We start from the raw sequence: 24,686 nt of genomic DNA, 5'->3' as shown, positions 1-24,686 counted from the left end.
TATACCCTTTTGGATAAAATTATCCACGTTGGTGGATAGGATTGTCCACGTTGGTAGATAGGATTATCCAATTTGGTGGATATGATTATCCACGATGGAGGATAGGATTATCCAATTTAGCGGATAAGATTATCCACGTTGCTGGATAGGATTGTCGATGTTGGCCAATAAGCTTATCCACCTTGCGTGATAAGACTATCCACTTTGGGGAATAAGATTATCCACGTTTGTGGATAAGATTATCCACGTTGGTGGATAAAATTATCCAAAATGCTGGATGAGATTATTCACGTTGGTGAATAAGATTATCTGCATTGGTCGATGGGATTATCCAGGTTGGTGACAAAGATAATCCAGGTTGGTGGCAAAGATTATCCAGGTTGTTAGAAAAGGTTATCAACATTGGTGGATAAGATTATCCCTTTGTGGATAAGGCTATCCGCATTGGTAGATAATTTTCCACGTTGGTCGATAGGATTATTGTCATTGGTGGATAAGATTATCTACATTGGTCGATAATAAGATAAAGATAATCGATTTTGATGGATAAGATCATGCACGTCGGTGGATAAGATTATCCACGTTGGTGAATAGGATTATCCACGTCATTGGAAATCTTTATTCATGTTATAGGAGAACACTGTGGTGAAAAATATTTTCTACATTTTTGTAAAATTTTCTTCCCTCTCAATATTGGATTATCGCCACAAATATATACAAAACTTTCTATTCACTCGAGCACTAGCATGTTTTTTTGCAACGGCTCAAACGTAGTTTATCTTGTTTTCGGATTTGGGTCTGTTATTTGTGTTGGTTTTGTTGTTTTTTCTTTTCTTTTTTGTTGTCATTTAGTCTAGCGAGTTTGAGCTCGTATATGAGTTGAGATGTATGTGTGTGTGTGCGGTGCGTTCGGTACATTTTTGCACTAATTTTTCATGTACCCATTTTTCTTGTTTTCAGCTCCTTGTCTCGTGTGCTTTGTCTACGTATTCGCCTTCTTCATTTTTCGCCTTTTTTTATGTTGGCTTTCTCTTTAACAGTTGAACTTGCTAATGGGGGAGGGTTTCACACAGTGGCTCAGCTGCTTGCCAATGGTAGGTGGTTGGTTGTTTGGTTGTTTCGGCCTGCTGTTTCTAGTTTAGTAGGTAATCAAAGCATAGCAAAAGAAAAGGTACGGAAAAAAGCACGAAGTGCAGACAACATTGAGGCTCTTGAAATGAAATGGAGGAAAACAAAAACAACAGAAAAAGAAAAAGCAGCAGCAGCAGCAAAAGTCCTCCACCAACACAGCTAAAATTCTGAAACAAATTGAGCTGTAGAACTCTGTCTGTACGTGTGAGAGTGTGTGCAAAATATACACTCACGCTATGCTATGCTACATACAATTAGTCCACCTAAAAGTATGCACCGAATACTGGCTACAAAATATACGAAATACAAACGTAAAAATTCATTGTTGGCAATGTGTTTTCTGTCGCGCTGGGCTGTTTTTTGTGTTTTTATTTTTACTACAGTTGTAATCTGCTCATGGTAGTATTTGTTGTTGTTGTTGCTGCTGCTCCTGTTATTGTTACACTTGTTCTTATCTTTGTCTGTGTAGTGGATTTCTGCAGGTTTTCGAAAAACACAGCTACATATGTATGTGTGCCGATGCAAAGCAAGCCCCAGTGAAGACTGGCTGTTCGAGTTTCGAATGGCAGTTCGCCTTAGGGATAAAACTGTGATTATTTGTAAAGACTGCCGTTGCTGTTGTTGTTCTTATTATTATTTCCTATATTTGTATTGTAAATGCGCGCGTGTGTGTATGTGTGCCAATCTGTAAATATGTATCCACATATATTTGTTTGTTTTTTTTTTTTGTGCTTCTACTTCTGATTTTATTTTGTGCACATTGTGGGTTATTCCTGGCATTTGTATTTATATTTTTGGTGTTTCGGTTTTTCTTCGTCCTGTACAAGTGTTATGGTATGTGAGAGTGCGTGCGTGTGTGTGGTTGTCAAGTATTTGTTGTCGTATTTATTTAAGATGTTGTCTTTGCTGTTGTAGTTTTAACTTATGGTTAATGTTTGTTAACTAACTTTTTGTTTTTAAACAAAACAACACAACACAAAAGATAATTCAACACAATATAAAATGCCATAAGAAGCTGTATTATAATGGCTCTCAGCTAATATGGAATTAAATGTAAAGAAAGCATTGCATACTTTTAGGAGTGGGTAGGTAATTTAACCCTTTCAGTGTTTTTGTCAAATATATTTGACATTTAAAAGTACTCTCTTTCTTTGCCATTTTTTGTTTTTCTTACGAACCCTTATTTTTGATATTTTTTAATAACAGACACGTTCGCTATTTAAAAATATTGCAGTTCTATTCTATTAGTTTCGTTTTCGAATTTCTGAGCACATTTTAGTAAATTAGTACGGAATTTCAGATTTTTATCTCAACAAAAATTTTCATTGACACTGAAAGGGTTAATAATACAGTTAATACAGTCAAACTGGAGACATTTGTCAGGAAGGCTAAACTTAATAAAGAAAAGTGTTAAATATTTATTTGAGTAAACTGTTTTCCATTTTCTTCAAACTTCGTATGTACCCATCTATACAGCTTTTGATCTTGAAAGGTGTAAATGGACAAATGCTGAGGGTGTATATATGTAGGAACACCAGCTAGCATTTTCCAAAGTATTTCGTCTCCATTAGATAAAGTTCGAAATTAAATATTCTGTATCATGATAATCTGCTTAGATTTCTATTGATTGTGTTCTTAATTGGCTAAAGGCTCAGGTTGGATGCTAGCACAATATTATACTAATCTGAAGAATACATTTTTAAGGACTGATTTGTCGGGCTTGGTTGTTCAATTTAGAGAAATTTCCGAAGAAAGAAATGCTTATTCGCAGTCTAATTCAGAAATATGCCGGGATGGGGTTACTAAATCCCTACCCAGCCTTATGTGATACAGAAAGGATCCAATTTTTAATCCGAAAACAACGAAAAAGGTCAGCAAAATGGTGGATGGAATGGGCGAGTATTATGCTCTCACAAAGGGCGCAAAGAAATAAACTTAGGATGAGCCGGCAGCAAAACAGAATGGTCCTAGGGATCCCGAAACAGCCCCTCTAACCTCTCGTAAGTGGTGAATTTTTTGAAGGATTGAGGATGTTAGCCACAGGCAGATGTGAAAACGGCATATTAAATCTGGGAATATAAGTTCAGGGTAGCAAGCTCAGACGGATGACATTCTCAAAGTCCTTGGTTTGAAATCAAATGCAATTCACCTTTTGATTAGTATAGACAATTTCGAGCCTTCCATAACAAACCGAGAAACAATTGGATAAATTTTAAAGTTTTAAAAAGAGAATACAAACGTAACAACACCTTTAATAACCTATACTGAGTATAGTTAAATTACTCGATAGGGAGAGATAGAGAATTACAGAGAGAGAGAGCAATAAATTCGAAGGAAATTCGTAATAAAGCCAATGAGATCCAACGGATTTACAATACTGCGCGACATTAAAAAATAGAAGTAATCCGGTAGGACTACTGCCCAAAAATTAAAAAAAAATCAATCCAAAAAACTATGCTAAGAATTATTTCTCAAAAATAGAAGAATTATTTCTCAAAGAATAGAATTCGGTGCTAATTCAAGTAGATTTATATTAAAACCAATTATGAATAGTAGAATGGAAACAACCAAATATACCATATCAGGCTTTTGGTAGATACTCTTAAATCTACATATCTGCCCAGATCTACGCTTTACAAAGTAAAGATCCATACCTGTTGTATTACGGGTTACAACAGCCGATAGCATTCTATAAATCGAGATGACTAGAGTAGAGAAGATGAGAGAACGGGGCTATATATATTTAATAAATAAGTTTTCGTTACATTTTTGGACCATGCGAATACCAACCACTGGTCTTCTATAGGAAAACTAACAACAATTTTCAGTTCATTAAAATTCGGTGATCTATGCTATAGGGCCATATTTTTAAAATTTTTGGGAGATGAATTGGTTTTTTATCTTTTTTATAAAATATGAAATTTTCACAGGTACCACAGCACAATATGTAAAGAGAAGAATTTAAAACTAAGCAATTCAAAAATGACGAAAGCTTTTCAAATTTTAATAATAAAAGCCCGGCCGAACTTCTAATACCCTCCACCATTACAGAAAAAGAAATCATTTTTAAAACAGTGTTGGCTTGTTTGTTCGGGATACCATAGTATTTTGTTGTTGCAAAATGATCAGGCTCTAGACATATTATGTCTTTGTGCATTTGTTTGTAACAGGCAAAAGGAAACGAGATAGACCCATAGTTACTTTTGAGGATCTCCATAGAATCACTTTCTGAGTTGATTTATGCATGTCAGTCCGTCTGTCCCTGTATTCTTGTGAACAAAATGCAGGTCGCATTTATTATCCGATTAAGATGAACTTTTGCACAAATCGTTTGTTTGGCCTAAGGACAAACCCTATTGAAATTGGAGATAATCGGTAAAAATGTAGATAAAGCTCCCATATATATCTTTGTCCGATTTGCCTTTTATTGTGCACCAAATGTGTAATATCAGCCCGAATAGTATGGAATTTTGCACATATAACCAAATTATGCCGGAAAATAAGTATGCCAAATTTGATCGAAATCGGTTAAGATATAGCTATAGCTCCCATATATATTGTTCGTCCGATTTGTTATTTTTGTTCTCCGCAGCCGTAATATGCACTCTGTAACAACAACATTTGGGAAAATATATCAAATGCAGCTCAAAAATACCTTTGCTAAATTTTATCGAGATCGGTCCAGATTTGGATATAGCTCCCATACATATCTTTATCTGATTTCAAATTAATTGTGCACCAAATGGGCAATACAAGTCCGAATTTACGAGATACAAATGCTTTGGCACATATAGTCCTTTGAACTTTAAATTATAATTATAATCATAGCGTGTATGATTGAATTCTCCCATAAAATCTTTTAATTGTAATGTGGAGCTCTACTTAATTAGCAAAGTGGTGTAGGGTATCATAAAGTCGGCCCCGCCCGACTTTAGGACTTTCTTTACTGTTTTTTTTTTAAAACACCGTTTGTTTATTAGCGGAGAACGATGGTAATATTTACCAAGGGGTAAGGCAGAGAATACCTAGGTTTCGGAACGAGCCACCAATCCTCATCAGTTCCCTTGTTTTTTATCTGGGATATTCTCCCCAGAAGTTATTTTAAAAATAAATTAAAAATATGACAAAAACATTTTTCCCAAGTGAAGAGATCGTAAGCTCAATAGAAGAGGAACCAAAGAATTAAATAAAACTAAAATTCTTTTGGAAAATCTTCTAAATCTTACAGCCGCACTTAAAGACATTTACATCTTTCTCCACTTGGTATGCTTTCGTTCTACATGAACGAAGTTGCATAATCATGTAAGTTGGTTTTGCCTGTTACCATAAAAATATCTGAATTCAAATATGTTCCACTATAAACTACAAATTATAGTGAGATCCGTTGAGGAATGCATTTAGAGTTTTCAAAAGAACAATATAGTGGCTGGACCGTTATATGGGGGCAATACCAAAACGGAAGCCTGTAAAGACAATTTTATGCTACAAAGATTGTAATCCATTGGGAGTCCCAAATACCAAATTTGACATATTTTCGTGGGTAAATCTGACTAAGATTATCAAAATACCGAATATCAGCGGATATCGTGGTAGAGACACAGTTGGCCATTGTGGACAAAGATTTAACACCGCTTGTAGAACCATTTATGTCAATTTTAAGTTTTCCAAAAAAATAAGACTTTACCTAATACTCAAATGCAATTTAGAAAATTCTGAATATAATAGAATTTGGATTTCATTCTTATTGTGGATAATTCTCCATCCCAGAATGTAAATAAATGTCTGTATCTATAAAAAAGGAAAATGTTTGTATGTTTGTTAGTAATTTATGGACTCGAAAACAGCTGAATAGATTTTCCTGAAAATTTCAAAGTATACTACAACATCGCGTGAAAGTAACATAGGCTATATAAATTTTTGAAATTCCACTTTGCATCGAAATCGTATGTACCTGCAAAACTTTAGATTTTATATGCACATGTCTATTGATCGATATTGTCCAAATTTGGAATGCGTAACAGAATATGGAACAAAAATAAATTTGCCAAATTTATTGAAATATAACTCCCATATATATTTTTGCTGATATCATGTATTTGATGCAATAAAGAAGGTGTATACGCCAAATTTCAATGAATTAGGAAATCGGTTCAGATTTGGGTATAGCTCACATATATATTTTCCACCGATTGCGTTCTTGTTCGATTCCAATGAAATTTGAATTGTGTGACGGGATTTTGATCAGAAAATAAATTAGTCAAATTATATTGAAATCGGTTCAAATTTGGATGTAACTCCCATATATATTTTCGGCGAATTTACATATTTGATGCACCCAACGCGATGTGTATGTCCACTTCCAAAGATATTCGGACAGAGAGACGAAATCTGGAACCAAAAAAATTGTGAAATTATATTGCGCCATAACTTTTGGCAGAGATGTCACATCGCTTAATGTCATACCGCGTTTGAAGCGTCAGTCCAAGCTGATTTTTACCATGAACCAATACACGCCACGCGAAATAGTTGAAATTTACATTCAACAGAAGAAGTCAATTGTGAAAACTCAACGTGCCTTTAAAACATTAAAAAATGTGAGAAGTGCGCCTTCTAAGAACATCATTAAGCGCTTATACGAAAAATTTTCGACTGGTAAGGCTCTCTCTAATCCGAAGAGGCCATATAAAAGTCGACCAAGGCGATCGGCCGAAAATATCGCTGCCGTACGAGCCAGTGTTAAGAGGTCTCCAAGAACATCCCAAAAACGCCGTTCTCAGCAGTTGGGCGTGGCTCGGTCCACTTTACAACGGATTATTCGCATTGAATTGCATTTGTTCCCTTACAAAATTCAATTGACGCAAAGAATGTATATATATATATCGGCCGATTTCATGTATGTTATGCACCAAACACGATATATAAACCGATTCCAATAAAATTCAGATTGTGTGGCGGAGTTTGGTTACAATAATAAATTTGACAAATTAATTGGAAATCGGTTAAGATTTGAATATAGCTCCCATATATATTTTCAGCCGATGTCACTTATTTGACGCACCAATTGGAATATGGAAGGTGTGACGGAATTAGGTGTACAAGTACATTTTGTTAAATTATATTGAAATCGATTCAGATTGGGATATTATGTTATTAAGAAGCATTGACTCACAGCGCATTTGCAATAGTATTAGGCTATAATTAAAAAACTACTCAACAATTTAATTAAGGATACGATTATTACGGGGAAGTATGTTGCCTGCCTCGAATTCTCTAATTGCAACACTCAACTTCTAAAGAAGTTTCAAAGTTCCTGCACGTTTTGCATTTGTTATGAAATTAATAAATCCGAAAGACAAACCCTTCGTATATGCGGACAAAATTTGGCATGTTCCTGCTTTTCTCATGGTCAGCTGTTCCTGCCATGTTCTTTGAATATCGAATAGCTGAAATTTTTAGCAACATACATTAACCATACCCGGAAAATTTCAGCCCACTGTTAGTTGGAAGCAAAAGCTTATAGAGAATATTTTGAAAATTATGTTTTTTTCGTCATTCCACATTTCACTCAATAACTGGAAAAATCTGCGAATTTAACAATTTTAACCCTAAAACTGGGCCATAAATTGGAAACCTGACCAAAAATCCTGAAAGAAAACACCAGAAAATTTTAAAAATAATCTATATCTCAAAAAATTAAAATGGGCGTACAGAACACCTAATCATGACACCGACGATATGACTCGTACATGAAGTTTAAGCTAGCCTTTAAAGAAATTAAAGTCAGGTCAAAATCACTGTATAAACACACATTTCGAACTTTGAAAATCGTCTACTCCCTGTCCCCTTGAAATATGCAATAAATAATAATTTAACACAACTCCCAAAAGTATGTTTAGAAAAAGTGTTATTTTAAATATTATGGGCAATTTATGCAATTTAAGGCCACCATATAAATAAAATATTAATCATTTTTATGGACAGACGCGCACTCACACACACACTCAACCACACGTATACACAAATTAACTTTAAAAATTTGCTCAATTCTCCATGGCTTTTTGGGGTATTTAAACTTAAAATTCTCTTATCAACACCAGCAGTACAAGCCTGTTGTTGCTGCTGCCGTTCCATATGTCCATTTAATGCAGCCATTCATTTAAGGGTATACGACGGCGGCGACAACAGCAGTAGCAGCAACAACAACAGCAGCAATGAACGTGAGACCCAAATAAATGGTCTAATAACACTTTAGCACGTATGCACAGGTGGGCGTTTAATAATCTGTTGCAAAAGGCTGACGGGCTCGTTGGCTGCCTGGCTGGTTGGCTAGGTATCTAGATGGTGTTACCCCTTTGCTTTTTTTTTGTGAAATGGTCCAAAGGATCGTTTTACGGATGTGGAATTGAGATGCGGCTGAAGCTAAACATTTTTTGTTGTTGTGCCAGTGGAGGAGCCAACAACAATTTTGCCAATTGGCTTGTTTAGATTTGGTGTGCGTATCCCAACAAAATCTGTTACTGACATTTTCAGTTCGTACGTTCTTTACATCCAAGAGGCCAAGGTAAGTGGTGAGAGGGGACATGTTCTCCCCATCCCTCCTCACATGGCCAAGGTACCAAAACACATGTGAATACATGCAAATGTGGGTGTCTGCAATAGAAACACACAGAGATACAAAAAGCCATGAAGCCCCAGAAGAGGAAATGTAAGTGTAGGTGTTTGCCTTATAAATGTGTGTAATAAGCACACATTGCCGTAGCTGTCATGCACACTCTTAAGCATTTATTTGTTATTCCTTTGCCCACGATCTTTTTTTTGTGTTTCTTCCTTTTCTACAATCCTCCTGCAAGAACAGGAATTGTATGTGTGGCAAAGAGCCTAGCCTAGGAACCACTTTTACTTGTAGTTAAGTTTGTATGGTTGCAAATTGGTATTTCCCAAAAGTTTTTTTCTTTCTTCCTTCATTTTCTTTGCCTTGTGATGGCCTGCTCTTCGCCTCCCTCACGCTTTTATACTTTTGACGTTTTTAATGCATTTGTTTTACTTTCCTTTTCAGCAACATTCACTTACGCACACACCAACAACCACACGCAAAATTGTCTCTTGTGACAAGGCAAGAATGTAATTGCTTTGTGATACATGTATGTATGTATGTATGTATGTGTGTTTGTCGGTATCCACTCGTATGTATGTACGTGAAAGTGTGTGCCACACATCGTGCTGATGGTGGTGGTGGTGGTGGCATGGCATGCTTAAGTGCTGTGGGCATTTGTTATTACTCTGTAATCTTGGCGTCAGCTAGAGCATACTTTTAGGCAAATTATGACTAACAATCACAAAACTTTATCTAATGACTAAAAACACAATTTTCTGCGAAACTGCAATTATAAAAACATTTCCAATTAAAAAGAGAAAACAAAGTAAGGGTTAGCAAAATTCCTTGGAAATCTCCAACGAGAATTAGATTTTTCACTTCACTGAATTTAAGAGACAACAAATATGAAGTTTTTCATAATTAGTGGTAATGAAAAGGAAACTTGCAGTCATAGTTCAGCATGTACGGTACCAAAAAAAAAAAAAAACAAATTTTAAGCATACATCCTTTTGACATCATAATTTCGGAAAAACTAATTACGAACGAAAATTTCACTTTCCCATTGAAGTTACTGGTTGACTTATGACTAATTGCTGCATAGCTCTGTCCTTTTATATCCATTCGAAACACATCAAGTGTAGATCCCTTAAAAGTTAGGAATCTGAACGGAATTTTGAAAAACTAATATAATTTAAATTGTCAAGATCTTTACATGATTGGTTTGTATAGTCGGTTTATTGGAAAGGCCTCAAGTGTGTGTTAGCTGCAATCTACGCCAGGCTTTTTAGAAATATTATTATAATATCATTGTAATTTTGAGTTGAAAACTGTTCTGAAAATGTATTTTTATGACGAAGCAACTGTAAGTATCGCAAAACTGAAGTAATACTGTGGATTAGAAATACATTGTCTAGCCCGTCATTTTCGAATTGAACAAAAAAATAGATTCATTGATCCCTAGATTTTCTTTAAGCTGCTTAAAATATGAATTTAAATTGTTTACTTCTTAACACAAAGACGGTTTTTTTTATCCTCAGCCATATGGCTAGAGAGGGTATATATAATTTGATACGGCCAAAAAGTGCTTCATCGAAATAACAATTCTAGACCATGACTCTCTTTGGGCCAAATCCATTTCAGGACATTTGGAGTCGATCTAGCGATGTCCGTTCGTCCGTCTGCCTGTCGAGCTGGTGCGCACGATAACTATCGAGGGGAGTATCCGATTTGATTCAAATTGGATACATGGTAATATTATTCGATCGAGTTCAGTGATGGGTAATATCGGTCCACTCTTTGTGGTACCCCAATGAAAATAATTTACTGCACAGAAAGATAAAGGATAATACTATTTTTCTCCAACTTTGCAAATCCTAATATTTGCATTAGTGCTAGGTCAGGTGTAAAAATAGATAATATCAGTCCACTCCATCCAGTACCTCTCCCACAAAGGCTCAAAATTTTGAATAATTATAACTCTTATAAAATATGATGTATGTGTCCGATTGCCCTCATATTATACACATCACAATATTTTTATTAACCCAATGTCTGGTGGGAAGATGAAATATACCGGTCCATTCCCTCTGGCACCTCCACCATAAATGTTCAAAATTTTGAATATTCATGAAGCTCATAAAACACGATATTAACATCTGATTCCATTCAGACTTGGCCCAAATATTTCCATCAATACAAGATCTGTAACAAATATGGTAGATATCGGAGCATTCCTTCTCATACCTCCACCATAAAGGTTTAACATTTTGTGTACCCATGAAGCTCATAAAACGCAAAATTAACATCTGGTTCTCTTAAAATTTCAAACATCACAATATTTTTATTGACCCAAGGTCTGGTGTGAAGATGTGATATATCGGTTCACTCCTTCTGGTACCTCCCCCACAAAGGGTCTACATTTTGGAAATCCATGAAGCTCATAAAACGGGAAATTAACATCAGATTCCATTCAGACTTGGTACATCTGTCAATATTTGCAGCAATTCAAAAGCTGTTATAAAGATCATCTGCGATAGATATGACAAATGGGGGCGCATCGCAACTCTATTCCCTAAAATTCTATCCTAACAAAAAATATATAAAAATCTGACAAAATATATAACCAATTGATGATATCGAAAAAAAAAAAAAATTTAAGGAAGATAAGATAGATTTCTATTGAAAATGCAACAAAATTAAATAATGCACTGGTTTATGGTGCAATTTTTTTTTTAAATTTTCGAAACCCATCCTCGTTCTAATATTTTTTTAAATTATTAATTTACAAAAGTTCGTGTACTTGTAGAACGAATTTCAAAAAATCCAGCAATATACATATAAATATTCTCAATGTTAACTTAATTCAATGTGTAATAACTAATGACCAGATTACACATTACGTTACAGTCATATGTTCAATATTTACATCATCTTTTATAGTGTAATTTTAGGCGCATCTACAATTTTTGTAAGGAAACTCTAGTGAACCGATATAGTCCATTTTCACCAGACCAGACCTTGGGTTAACAAAAATATTGTGATGTGTGTAATTTAAAAACAATCGGACTACATGATGCAGTGGACTCATATTGTCCATTTTCGCACCTGACTTAGCACTGATGCAAATATTACGATTTGCAAAGCTGGAGCAAAATCGGACCGATATTGCCCATCTCCGAATTCGATCCAAGCTTGATAAATAATATTGTACTAATTTTGGACAAAATCGAATACTTCATTCGAGAGTTATCGTGGCCCCCAGCCAGACAGACGGACGAACGGACGGACACTCTAGATCGACTCCAAATGTCCTGAAACGGATTTGATCCAAAAAGACCTAGGGTCTAAGACCGTTATTTCGCAGAGATAAATAGAAAGTAATGAGGACATTTATAGACAGTTTTTGTAAGAATTTAGACACCCATTAGAAACATCAAATAAAAAATTTTAGGCAATTCCCTAGAAAAAAAAAATCGGTAAAGCAATCAGAATATCAAATATAGGGTAGTACCGTTATACCACAACGTGGACCTCTATTATCTTTTTTTCACCTCAACCTTCAAATAACAAATTCCAGACAGTTTCGTTGGAATACGGCAACCAAAATACTTTGGATCATTCTGACATTTCGTATAAATATCGATTTTCTAATTACATCTTTTAATCTGGACCAAAAGCTCTCCAAAAAAGTACTTTAAATACTAATTTATATCTCACTTAAAATTTCTTATATAATTATGAGTCCTCCTCTCTTAACTCACCATTGTGTAGCATATTTGTAGGTGATTTCTTTTTTGGCTCTTCCTTACACGTGCAATCTTTGTGCTATGAAATCTATATTAGATATTTGCTTACACCCACCTACACACACACATACAAGCAAATGAATGCATTCATATACTCAAAGTTTGAGTCTCCAACGCACACACTTACTCACACACAAGGCAACAAATTACCCATCTCCATATTCAATTATGTAGATGCTGGGTACCGTAAATGTAATAAAAAGAAGACCTTCTTTGTCAAGTTTTTTTTCCAGGATGTCTTCCTGTCCAGCATGTTCACGATGTGTATACATGTGTATCTGTGTATGTATGAGTGCGGGTGTTTGGCTATTTAGCTTAATATTTTCTTGAAGTATGGCAATTATTTTATAAGGTTATTGTTATTGCTACTAATTTTTCTTATTACTCTCCCATACAACACGGAACGCACACATTGACACACGCTGTGCGTAGCCCCCACCCACCCATACAATGTTAAATTGACTACTCATCTCATCCGTTGCTCTTTCCGATGTTTTGTAACATTTACCAAAAATAGAATTGAATAGACTTGGTCTTTATTGTCTTGTCTTTTGCAAGGTTGGCAACAGCTAAGTTTCCCGAAAACAGCTTCTTTTAAAAGATGAAATAATTTGGTGCTTTTAGATGTTTGGGGTTTTTTTATTACGCCTATATATTTTTGTGTAAAAGAGGTCATAAAGAGGATGAATAGTTTTGAAGGTGCTTTATCATTAAAAGGTTGACATAGAAAATATTACAAGTAGTTTGGGCTTAAAAATGGGTTTCGAAGGGTTAGTAAAAAGCGGTAAGGGGAGAGGGTATTGGTGTTGTAACCAAAGTGTATCTCTAAAAATAGTGTATCTCCAAAACATAAATTTGATAAAAACAAATTTGGCAAATACGTCTACTTCAGCTAAACTTATATCAAATCTGTTTGCCTTGTCACCGAAGCCACAATATATCTGGATACTAAGTTCAAAATCTGTAATCAAACTTCCAAAGAAACTACAAGGAAATATTATATATATTTGCCATACGTTTTTTATAGAACCCAGAAAATTTTTCGCCATCATTTTAACCAAGTCCAGGAAGCTCCAGAGAATTTATAGACTCCTAGAGCGTAAATTTCAGTTCGTTGGCGAAGGCAGATGGTCCTAATGCGCCGATGTCTAATATTGGTGTATTTTTTTATACCCTCAGCCATATGGCTATAGGGGGAGATATCATTTGATACGGGAAAAACGTGTCTCGTTGAAATAGCGGTCTTAAATCCTGGGTATCTTTGGACCAAATCCGCTTCAGGACACTTGGTGTTGATCTGGCGATGTCCGTTCGTCTGTCTTTCTGCCTGGTGCGCACGTTAACTCTCAAGGGGAGTAGCCGATTTCATTCAAACTTGGTACATCATATTATTGTCAAACTTAAATCGAATTCGGAGATGAGCAATATCGGCCCACTCCTTCTGGTACCTCCCCCACAAAACGTCAATATTTTGACAGAAAACAATTTACTGCATAGAAATTGAAAAGATAGACTGATTTTGATCAAACTTTCCAAATCCAGCATTTGCATCAGTTTTAGGTTAGGTGTGAAAATGGACAATATCGGTCCACACCATCCAGCACCTCACCCACAAAGGGTCAACATTTTGAAAAATTATAACTCTTATAAAATGTTATGTAAGTCTGATTGCCTTTAAATTATACACATCACAATATTTTTGTTAACCTAAGGTCTGGTATGATTCTTCATACCAGACCTTAGGATATATCGGTCCACTCCTTTTGGTACCTCCCCCACAAAGGGTCAACATTTTGTATATTAATAAAGCTCATAAAGCACGAAATTAACATCTGATTCCATTTAGACTTGATACATCTCAATATTTTCATAAACACAAGATCTGTTATAAAGATGGTGGAGATCGGGTCATTCCTTTTGGTACCACCCCACAAAGGGTGAAGGGTTTGAATAATCAAAACGATTATAAAATCCGAAATAAGCATCCCACTTCCATCAAATTGTACACATATTAAACCAAGGTCTGAGGTGAAATTGGGATACATCGGTCCACTTCTTCTGGTACCTCTCCCAAAAATGGGTCAAAGTTCTGAGTATCCATAAAGCTCATAAAACGGGAAATTTACATCCGATTTCATTCAGACCTGGTACAACTGAATATTTTCATCAACACAAGATCAGTTATAAAGATGGTACAGTTCGGACCCTTTCTTCTGGTACCTCCCCCATATAGGGTTCAAGGTTTTGAAAATCAAAACGCTCAAAGAAAGCGTCAAATTTTCTTCAAATTTTATACACACACAAACATTTTTGCTAACACAAGATCTGTTGTGAAGATGATATATATTTTCGAACCCCATCTGGTACCTCAACCACAAAGGGTCACAATTTTCAATACTTTTATCTGTAATAACTTGCGAAACAAGTCAGCGATTCTTTACAATTTGAAATATCTAAATATTTCTCTCAATCAGAAACTTGAGATATTTATGGAATTTATGATTTTTAAAAAGTGGATATAAATTTTTGATTTTCTTGTAGTTTTGCCCATATGAATACTTCAGTCGACTATATCTGGTACCTCACGCACCTTTTAACATTTTCCAACAATTATCGCATATCTCGTATAAAGTGAAGGAAGTAACCAATATACTCCAAATTTGGCACGTCGCAATAGTTATATCATATTTATTCGGGTCCGATAGGAAATGGACAATGTTGGCCAATTTCTTTCAAAACCTACTCCATAGAGGGCCAACATTTTGAATCAAATTTCAAAATATACTTAAATAATTCGATATTGGAAGAGGGAATACATATGTCGGCGAAACCGACTGATACTTTATAACTTGTTCTCTTGAGTTTTCAGACCTGTAGAGATTGAGTATCAGCTCGATGATGGGGCCAAGGCTGATGGTCTTAATACTCTAGTGTATTTTTTAATGATCTAATTCCATCAGAGCAACTCGATCTGTGCAAGGGCTTCATGCTCGAAGAGTCGAACACAAAAGTCCAATTTCTGATTTTTGGGTTTTTTGAGATTGTTATAATTTACGGCAACCTCTGTGGCTCGTATAAAAATTTAAAACCGACCAAAAATTTTTAGCAAGATTTGGTTTGCGAAAATTCGACGTAAGTATTATTTCCCTATCACACTTCCAATTGGCACTTGCCTGTTTGGAGAACAACGCATTTTACGGTTTGTATCAGCTAGGAGCTAACTGAATTGCTAGGAGCTAACTGAAATTTCTTTATATTTGTGAACGAAATTTGTATTAAAAAAATCAATTATTATTCAAGAAAAATTCACAAGAAACTGATGAGGATTGGTGGCTCTTTCCGAAATCTGGTAAACATTACCATCGTTCTCCACTAATAAATAAACGTTGTTTTTATAAAAACAACAATAAAAGGATAAAGCCTGACCATTTTGGAACAAAAAAAAAAAGAAAAACAAACAAATAGACTAAAATTCGTTTGATCTTTGAAATTATGGATTCTGAATTTCAAAATCGAAAAATAATATCCTGACTAAAAAATGAATGAATAATTCAATAACTCACAGAGAAGCATGTTTACTCATGGGGCATAAATCTGTCAAAATACCAATATGCTGGCTGTTATTAGTAACAAACCCATTGAAATATCTGATTAAATTCGTCAAAATGTCAAATATCACATAAATCACATAAAAAATGAACAAAAATCATGAAAATACAGAATATCTGAGGGTTTTTCTATATGGGAGCTATATGCAATCGTAGGCCTTCACAATTTATATTCAGAGTCATAAGTATCTATTAAATTGACAACTTTACATATCGGATTTCAGACCACTCCATTGAAAAATGTGGCAACATACCGAATATCGGGTGGTACCGTTATATGGGAGCCATACGATATCGTGGATCTATATATACCATTCTGTTGAGGGAGATAAAAGAATATTTCATTTCAACACAAGATCTATGGTTGATAGAAATATTGAAATACACAAAGTTTGAAGAAGATCGTTGGTTTGCTTACATGTTTTAATGGTTATAATTATTCAAAATTTGACACATTGTGATCTCCGATTTAGAGAAATATTATTATTATACCGAATTAATTGTTATGAGAGTTATGGCAGAGGTATTGCAAGGAGTGAGTCGATGTTGGTCATTATCCCACCTGATCTAGCATTGATAAAAGTATTGAGATTTGAAAAATTTCAAAATCCCGGTTGATCCTCTCCTTTCAATGAGGTGATTATTTTCTTTGAAAGTGTTGACCTTTTGTGGTGGAGGTGCCAGAGGAAGTGGACTGAAAAGTATTACGCTACACCAAGAATCCACATATCAAATAAAAGTTACCGAATTTTTATCAGCAAAATTTCACCACTGTGGTAATTAATATTTCGCATTTTTTGCAGGATTATCGAAAAACTTGTTTGTGAATCAATATATACAGGGTGAGATGAAAAAACTGCAACCAACTTTCGACTGAGCTAAAGAGTTGCTTCGGTTGGCCGAATGTGGTGAACTGCCGAATTTGGTTTTCTCCGATGAAAAAGCAATTGTTGTCCAGCAGTTTGCAAACAAACAAAATGATTGTGTTTACTTGCCAAACTTTACTTGAAAATGTCCACCTTCGGTTGGCCACCAGAACTCAAGCACCGACCATGATGATGGCGTGGGCCGTCATAACAGCCGATGGTCGCTTTCCGCTCGTATTAATCGAGCATCAGAATAAATGCCGAACATTATGGCGAAAATATTCTGGAGGGTGTATTAAAGCCTTGGGCACGCAAACTTTTTGGCCGCAGACCTTGGACATGCCACCCAAGAATGCTTACAAAATGAGGTTCCTCTCTTCATTTCCAGCGCACAATGGCCACCAAAATCTCCGGATACATAATCCGTTGGACTATTGTGTTTGGAGTATTTTGGAAAGTAAGGTTGGCACCAAAAAATACCTAAGTGTCCATCATCTCAAGCAAGCGCTTTGGGCCAAAATACCGCAGGGCAACATTCGGGAAGCGTGTGACGGTTTCATTGGCCGTTTGAAGGCCAAAATTCGTGCCAAAGGTGACCAATTCAAAAAAAATCTAAACTTATTCTAAAATTTGATACTATTTCTGACATTTTTGCTTTCATTCAATAAAATTAAAAAAAAATATGTAGAAATTATGACGTTTGACTTTGTATATTAAAATACTTTTCTGTATTCTTCTGTTATCAGAGAGTCTAGTCATAAATCATTATTTTCTGTAAATATTTTCTAACGAACTTTCAAATCGGAAATATGAAGTCGTAATTTTACCAAGGTGAAAAAAACGATTAAATATTGATTGAATACTTAAAGTAACAATGTCCAATTATTGTATTCCCTTCAAATAAAAACAAACCAAAATAAATAATTATTTGCCCAAAACATATAATTACAAAAAATGAGCTTTGTTGGCCTACTCTCACTACTCAGCAGCAGCACCACCACTGCCACCAAAATTACACTTGCATGTGTTAACACAACAACAACAATAAGGCTGAAACTTTAATAGAAGTTCCACTTACTACGTGAAAATGCCTGGGAAGAGTGGAATGAACTTTGCCCACCTAAACGTCACTTGTTTCTTTTGATTTTCATGTTCAAAAATCTTTTTCTTTTTTTCGAAGGTTCTTGAATTCACCACAAAAATTTAACATTAGGTTGGTTGGCTGGTATTAACTGCTCATGATTTGAACTATTTAAGGTCTTGCAACAAAATGAAAATAAAAAACTTGAGAAATTCTGGAATTAACCCCCTTTGGCAAAAGAAGGAAGAAGAAAAAAACAACAACAACACCAGCATGCTTTGAAATATTTTGCCATGGCAGGATATTTTTGAGAATATCTGAAATGGGATACACCACCACCCACCTCCATTTTAAGTTTGCTGACTAAAACACCCACAGAGGAATTGTACATAAAATGGATATTATACTTCATAGCTGTTGTTTTGCCTGTTTTTTGGGAAAAGAAGGGGTGGTGGGTGGTAGGATATGGGGTTGGGGATATTGTTAATATTAGAAAAATCTCCATGTAACAAACACAAGCAGACTTTCTGAATTACATGTGTACACTCCGCACTCCTTAAGTTGAAAAGCTTGGAACGCCTCGTTATTAGATTGTATCGTTTTCGAGAGGACGTTAATCGAGAAAATAATCAGAAGGGAGTAGGTATCAAGTAGTTTCTATAGTTGAATGTGTCAACTTGGATTTCAAATAATAATAAATTAGCAAAAACTAGATTTATAATTTACGATGCAGTTTTCGACAAAAATTCTTCATGTGTCAGAAAATTTAAATTACTAATTATTTTAATAAAGTTTATAAAGTTTATCGATAATTTCAAGTACTCTATTTCACCGAACGGGCAAAGAATTGGAAATTGGACAATTTTGATTCAAACGACCGTTTGAATAAAGTTTACTACTCTGATTATTTGAAAATAGATTTCGTTATGATTGAAAATCGCAATTGCAGGATGTGTGCGAAAATTGCGTACAGATTTTGGAAGAAGAGAAGTTCCGTCAGTTCCATCAGAAAATTTATCGCATTTAGGCACAGAAATACATTGACAATCCGATGCACCCAAAACGAGTAACAGTTTGGTGCGTTTTTTTTTTTTTTCATTATTTTCGAAAATGAGAAAGGATACATTGCAGCCAAGTTTGGCTGGGATGAAAAAATCCGCCGAAAAATGTATATAAAACAAGTTAAATAGTATCAGTCCGTTTTGCCGATAGATGTATATTCCCAGATTTGGGTTATGATTATTCAAACTGTTGACCCTTTGTGGGGGAGGCTCCGAAACAGTTGGATAATATTGTCCAATTCATATCTGGCCTAAGTCTTATATAAATATTACAACGTGCCATATTTGAACTATATCGTCTACTTCCTGAATTTTTGGAAAATGTGAAAATATGCGTGAGGTACCCGATATATCGGACCAAAATATTCCACTTCATCTTTTACAGCCATAATTATAGGTATGTGGAAAATTTAAGGAAAATCGAGCATTTATATCACACTTTATACAAAATCATGAATTCCGATATATTACATATTCAAATCAGATTTCTGGTTTAGAGAAATATTTAGATATAGCAAGTTGTAAAGAATCGCAGACTTGTTTCGCAAGTATATGACAGATATAAGCATTGGAAATTCTGACCTTTTGTGGATGAGCAAAAATGTTTGGATGTGTGAAATTTGAAGAAAGTTGGATACTTATTTTGCGTTTTATGAACGTTTTTTTTCGGAATTATTAACCATTGGAGGACGTACCAGAAGAAATGGTCCGATCTCTACCATCCTTATAAAAGATTTTGTGTTAATGGAAATATTGAAATGTACCAAGTGTGAATGGAATTGGATGTTAATTTCGCGTTTGATGAAAGTTCGACCTTTTGTGGGGGAGGTACCAGAGGGAGTGGACCGATATTGCCCATCTCTAAGTTTCATAATAATATAACGATTTGTAGACCAAATCTAATAATCCCTTCGCGAGTTATCTTGCGCACAAGCCAGCCAGACAAACGGACATCGCTAAACGACTCCAAATGTCCTGAAACGAATTTGGTCCAAGAGATCTAGAGTCTAAACTGTTATTTCGATTAGGTACGTGTTGTCAGTATCAAATTATATATACCCTCTCGGGCAAATGGTCAAAATTTTGCGTAATTACAACTCTCATAAAATGTGATGTAAGAGTCCGATTGTCTTCAAAGTTCACACATCCCAATATTTTTATCAACCCAAGGTCTGGCGTTAAGATGGAACATATCGGTTCACTCCTTCTCGTATCTCCCCCACAAACGGTCGAAATTTTCAAAAATATATTTTTTGCACAGAAAGAGAAACGATAATCCGATTTTGCTCCAACTTTGCAAATCCTAATATTTGCGTTAGTGCTAGGTCAGGTGTGAAAATAAACAATATTGGTCCACTCCTTCTGGTACCCTCCCCACACAGGGTCAACATTTTAAATAATTACAACTCTCTTAAAATGTGATGTAAGAGCCCGATTATCTTCAAATTTCCCCAATATTTCTATTGACCCAAGGTCTGGTACCTCCCCCGCAAATGGTCGAAATTTTCAAAAATATATATTGTTTGCGCAGAAAGGGAAACAATAATCTCTCAACCAGAATCCTGAGATGATTATGGAATTTTAGATTTCCCATAAATTGGATATAAATGTTATGTTTATAATATTTATATCATATTTATTTAGGTCCGATATGAAATGGACAATATTGACCCATTCTTTCAAAACCCACTCCATAGACGGTCAAGAGTGTGAAAATTCATAACAAAAGTCAAAATATTTTTAAATAATCGAACATTGGCTGAGGGTATACATCTGTCGGCAAAACCGACCGATACTTTTTTTCTTGTTTATGTGAACATTTTGTGTATAATTTTAGAATGATTATACGATTATTTTTTAATTGATGTGAAAATAGTTTTGACTTTGAAAATAAACCCTTCCAATGTGATGAGTGGAGTTCAATTTCGATGTTGACTAGCAATTGACTAGAACGTGCCCTCTGCTTCGTCAGCGAAAAGTCCACCTTAAAATGTTACTAAATGCACCGAACTAAATTTTCAGATTTTCAAGGTATTATATATCAATCAAGTTTTCCCTTTTTCGTAAAGAATAATAGAAAAATGTTACCTTTATAAATTTACCTTTTATAACTAAAAGTTCTCAAAATCTTGCACAATGGACCCACATACAAATTTTGTGTACTAAAATATTTCTATGTCTCCGTGTGTAAACTCTAGAAACCAGAATACCAGCTATATCCCTTCACCCAATACCATTTTGAACGCTTTTCCAAAACAATATACATCTTTCCATCCTAGACACCAACAGTGATCCGAAATTAGTAACATTTAGTACACATTTCCAAAACTGCCACCACATACCAAGACAGACCTCAATATCACTTCATCCAATACCCAAATTAGTACCGCTTAGTACTTTTCGAGCAATCATAGTATATATTTCCAAAATTGCCTCAGCCACAGGTACCAAAAAATTACCTCGAATATCCAGATCCGTATATGAAATTTCAGAATTTTATCGCTATTCCTTTAAACATTACCAAATTTCTTACTCTTTTCTACTTATGTTACAATTATAATATACCCTTCCAAAACCACCTCCATATGCCAAGGCTACACACAGCACAGCGACTGTAATGAAAATTATAAACTGCCAGCACTATATGTTCACCCAATACCAAATTGTACCAGATATTATACTTATTAGTACTTGTCGTGAAATTGTAGTACACATGTCCAAAACAACCTCTTTTTTAGAATCCTACCACCAGCAGTAACCCCAATACAAAGTTTCAAAATTCCAGCTTCATCCGTTCACCCTATACCAGTTTCAAGTTCCAACAGTTCCAAATTAAGGACACATTTCCCAAGCCATGTTCATATATCAAACATACATTCAAACCTTGATTCTCAGAACAAATTTCAATTTTTTAGCCTTATACGTTCACATAATCCCAACTGGTACCATTTTAAAATTATGTACCATTTTAGAAATTTTCGGAACCTTTAAGTTCGACTTTCCAAAAATCCTTTGGTATATCTGTCCTGCGCCCCATCAGTGACTCTTTTTCCAAATTTCAGAGTTCTAACTCATTCCGTGTGTTCAATACAAAGTATTAACTTTTTAGTACATTTGAGTATTTTTCGCACACTTTTAGTACGAATTTCAAAAAACCCCGCCATAGCAAAATTTCAAAATAAAAATTTAAAATTTTAAAATTTAAAATACATTTGGTGATGAAAAATTAAAACATTATAATATGGATCGAAGACTGTCTTTCAAATACACGAATGGCTTCATTGCCTGTGCAGCAAGATTGATAGTGAGATGCGCCTTAAGGTTAAAAACATCATTACACCTTGAATTTTTCGGGGATCGACCACTGGAAGGATTTTTGATGATATTTAAATTGACAAAAAAAAACTCTACGATGTTAGCTGTTCAATATAAATTGCATATTGAATGCATATCTAGATTGAATATCTGCGATTGTGCTTAGATTTAGGTTTTGTGGTTCAGTGAGCAATTTTTGTTGGTTTATAAGATTTGTTGTAAAAAAAAACAATTGTCATTGCAAAAATTGAAATGAATTGATTTTGGGAGGGACTTTTAATATAATCTGATAAAAAGTTTTAATACATTCCAGGGTAGGTAATAATCTCCTTCAATAATACTGATTATTTTTCTTTCATTTTGAGATTAAGCTAAAAATTTAAAATGGATATGCCGATTTGAATCCAAAATAAATGGCACCGCTTGCAATTAGAAATATCATTTTTTTCTCATTCTGGTCGGAGTTTAATACATGGTCATAGGTTTTTCCCACACAAAGCCTTTTCATTCCATATTCTGAATATTTAAAATGAGTTTTTCAACTCTGAAGATTTTTCCCCACAACAAAATAATGGTAGTCCACATTTTCTCTTTCACTAATTCTGAATTATAAATGATTTTCCCATAATAGAAGTGTCGAGTTTGGGTCAACACTAATATTTTTTTATTTTTTTTAGTTTTTTGCCAAGGCATGATCCGAAATAATTATTTTGTAAAATATTTTCAGTCAACCCTAATGTATTTCCACTTTACACGCACAGCCGTCAAACAATTCGGCAGACACGCACATCGGCCAAATTAAAAGAACACGCGCGCTCATTTAAATGTGCACAAACTTACTCACCGATACAAATGCAGAATTGAGAAAAAAAAAACACTCACACACGCACACACCCACAAAAGGTTCAAACAGGACACTTACAACAACAACAACACCAACCAGGACGACGACGACAGCAGTATAACACAGATGCCGCTTCTAGTTTGCTTTGCATCAAAGCAAAAAAAACCAAAGAAAGAAACCAGAAAAACACACCAAGTCACACAGGATGAAATGGGAAAATTGTGGAAAAAGAAAAGAAAACGACAAACCAAAGGAAATGTTGGACAACGGGAAGAAGCAAAGTAAGTAGGAGAAAAAAGGAAGAAACACAAATAGAGGCAAGTGCTAGATGTTCGTGCGACAGTATTTTTCAGTTTCAGTAGGACGAAGTGGATCACTTGGTTAGGATATAATTTTTTTTTTTTGGTTGCTCGGATTATTTCTAGTTTTCCATGATTTTTCTTTTATTTTCGCTTTTCTTTTTGCCCATGCCGTACATAAACATACACACCCCATAGGCAAATGTAAGTTTTTACAAATACACATACATACACAAACACTGCGATGCTCCTGCACACTTACACACACAGTCACACTTACAAAACAAATCCATCCACTAATAAAAACAATCGAAATTTTGTGCTGTTTCTTTGTGTATTCAATGTATATGGCGATATCTCGTTTAGAGAAAAAACTGCTGTTGTTGTTGTTTTTATAACTTGATTATATAAAAAAAAAATTGGGGAATTTCTTTTTTCCCCCAACAACAATTTACTCAAGATTTGCTTAAGACTTATTATGGTAAATTTCCTTACATTTTTTTTCTTTCTTCTATTTATGCATATTGATTTGTTTTCTTTTACGTTTCTTCAGAACTTCACTTCACAAAGAAATTTTGCAAGAATTTTTTCTTCATTTTATTTTTTGTTTTTCAAAAATTAGTTCACATTTTTTAGGGTTTTGAGGTTCTTTGTTTTTTCTTTCTTCTTTTGCTTTCTGTGAAAAACTGCAAATATTGTTCAGGATATTGGTTGCCAAAAGAAGGTGAAACGTGCGCGTTTACAACCAAACTGTTACCGCAACGTATGTTAACGTTATAAAGCTTCAGCCAACACTCGGCCAAAAGCAAAGGTCCTTCTTGGGAAAATTTTGTAAGAAATCGAAAAAGCTTTGCCAGCCACACAAATCACTAACAACAATTGAACGAAAAACTAAACCGACAAAAAGCTTCAAAACACACAACTCACAAACAACAATCCTGGAGAGGGAGTGCCAGCGAAGGAGAAAGTGAGAGAGAGAGAGAGAGAGAGCATGAAAATAAAACATGATTAATGGAAATTAGACCAAAAGTCCAATGATTATTATGAAACTGTATAAACAAACCGCCTGCAAAACTATAAA

At 34.8% G+C, this 24,686-nt stretch overlaps 1 protein-coding gene across 11 annotated transcripts in view; it reads right to left on the bottom strand.

The window, feature by feature from the left end:
* The window catches only part of LOC101887707 (sodium/potassium/calcium exchanger Nckx30C), a 315,709-nt gene extending 291,301 nt beyond the window's left edge, over positions 1-24,408 (bottom strand). For 10 of the 11 annotated variants that reach the window (XM_020039501.2, XM_020039504.2, XM_005191182.4 and 7 more), the window contains exon 1: positions 24,101-24,407. The gene's annotated coding sequence lies outside the window, so the exon portion shown is untranslated. Of the gene's footprint in view, positions 1-24,100 lie in introns of all 11 variants that reach the window. The other variant, XM_020039502.2, reaches the window with a different exon arrangement.
* Between the last annotated feature and the right edge of the window lie 278 nt (positions 24,409-24,686).

Source organism: Musca domestica, unplaced genomic scaffold (assembly GCF_030504385.1).
Source record: "Musca domestica strain aabys unplaced genomic scaffold, Musca_domestica.polishedcontigs.V.1.1 7, whole genome shotgun sequence".
NCBI classification, from domain to species: domain Eukaryota; kingdom Metazoa; phylum Arthropoda; class Insecta; order Diptera; family Muscidae; genus Musca; species Musca domestica.
This window is presented reverse-complemented; position numbering and strand designations above follow the sequence as displayed.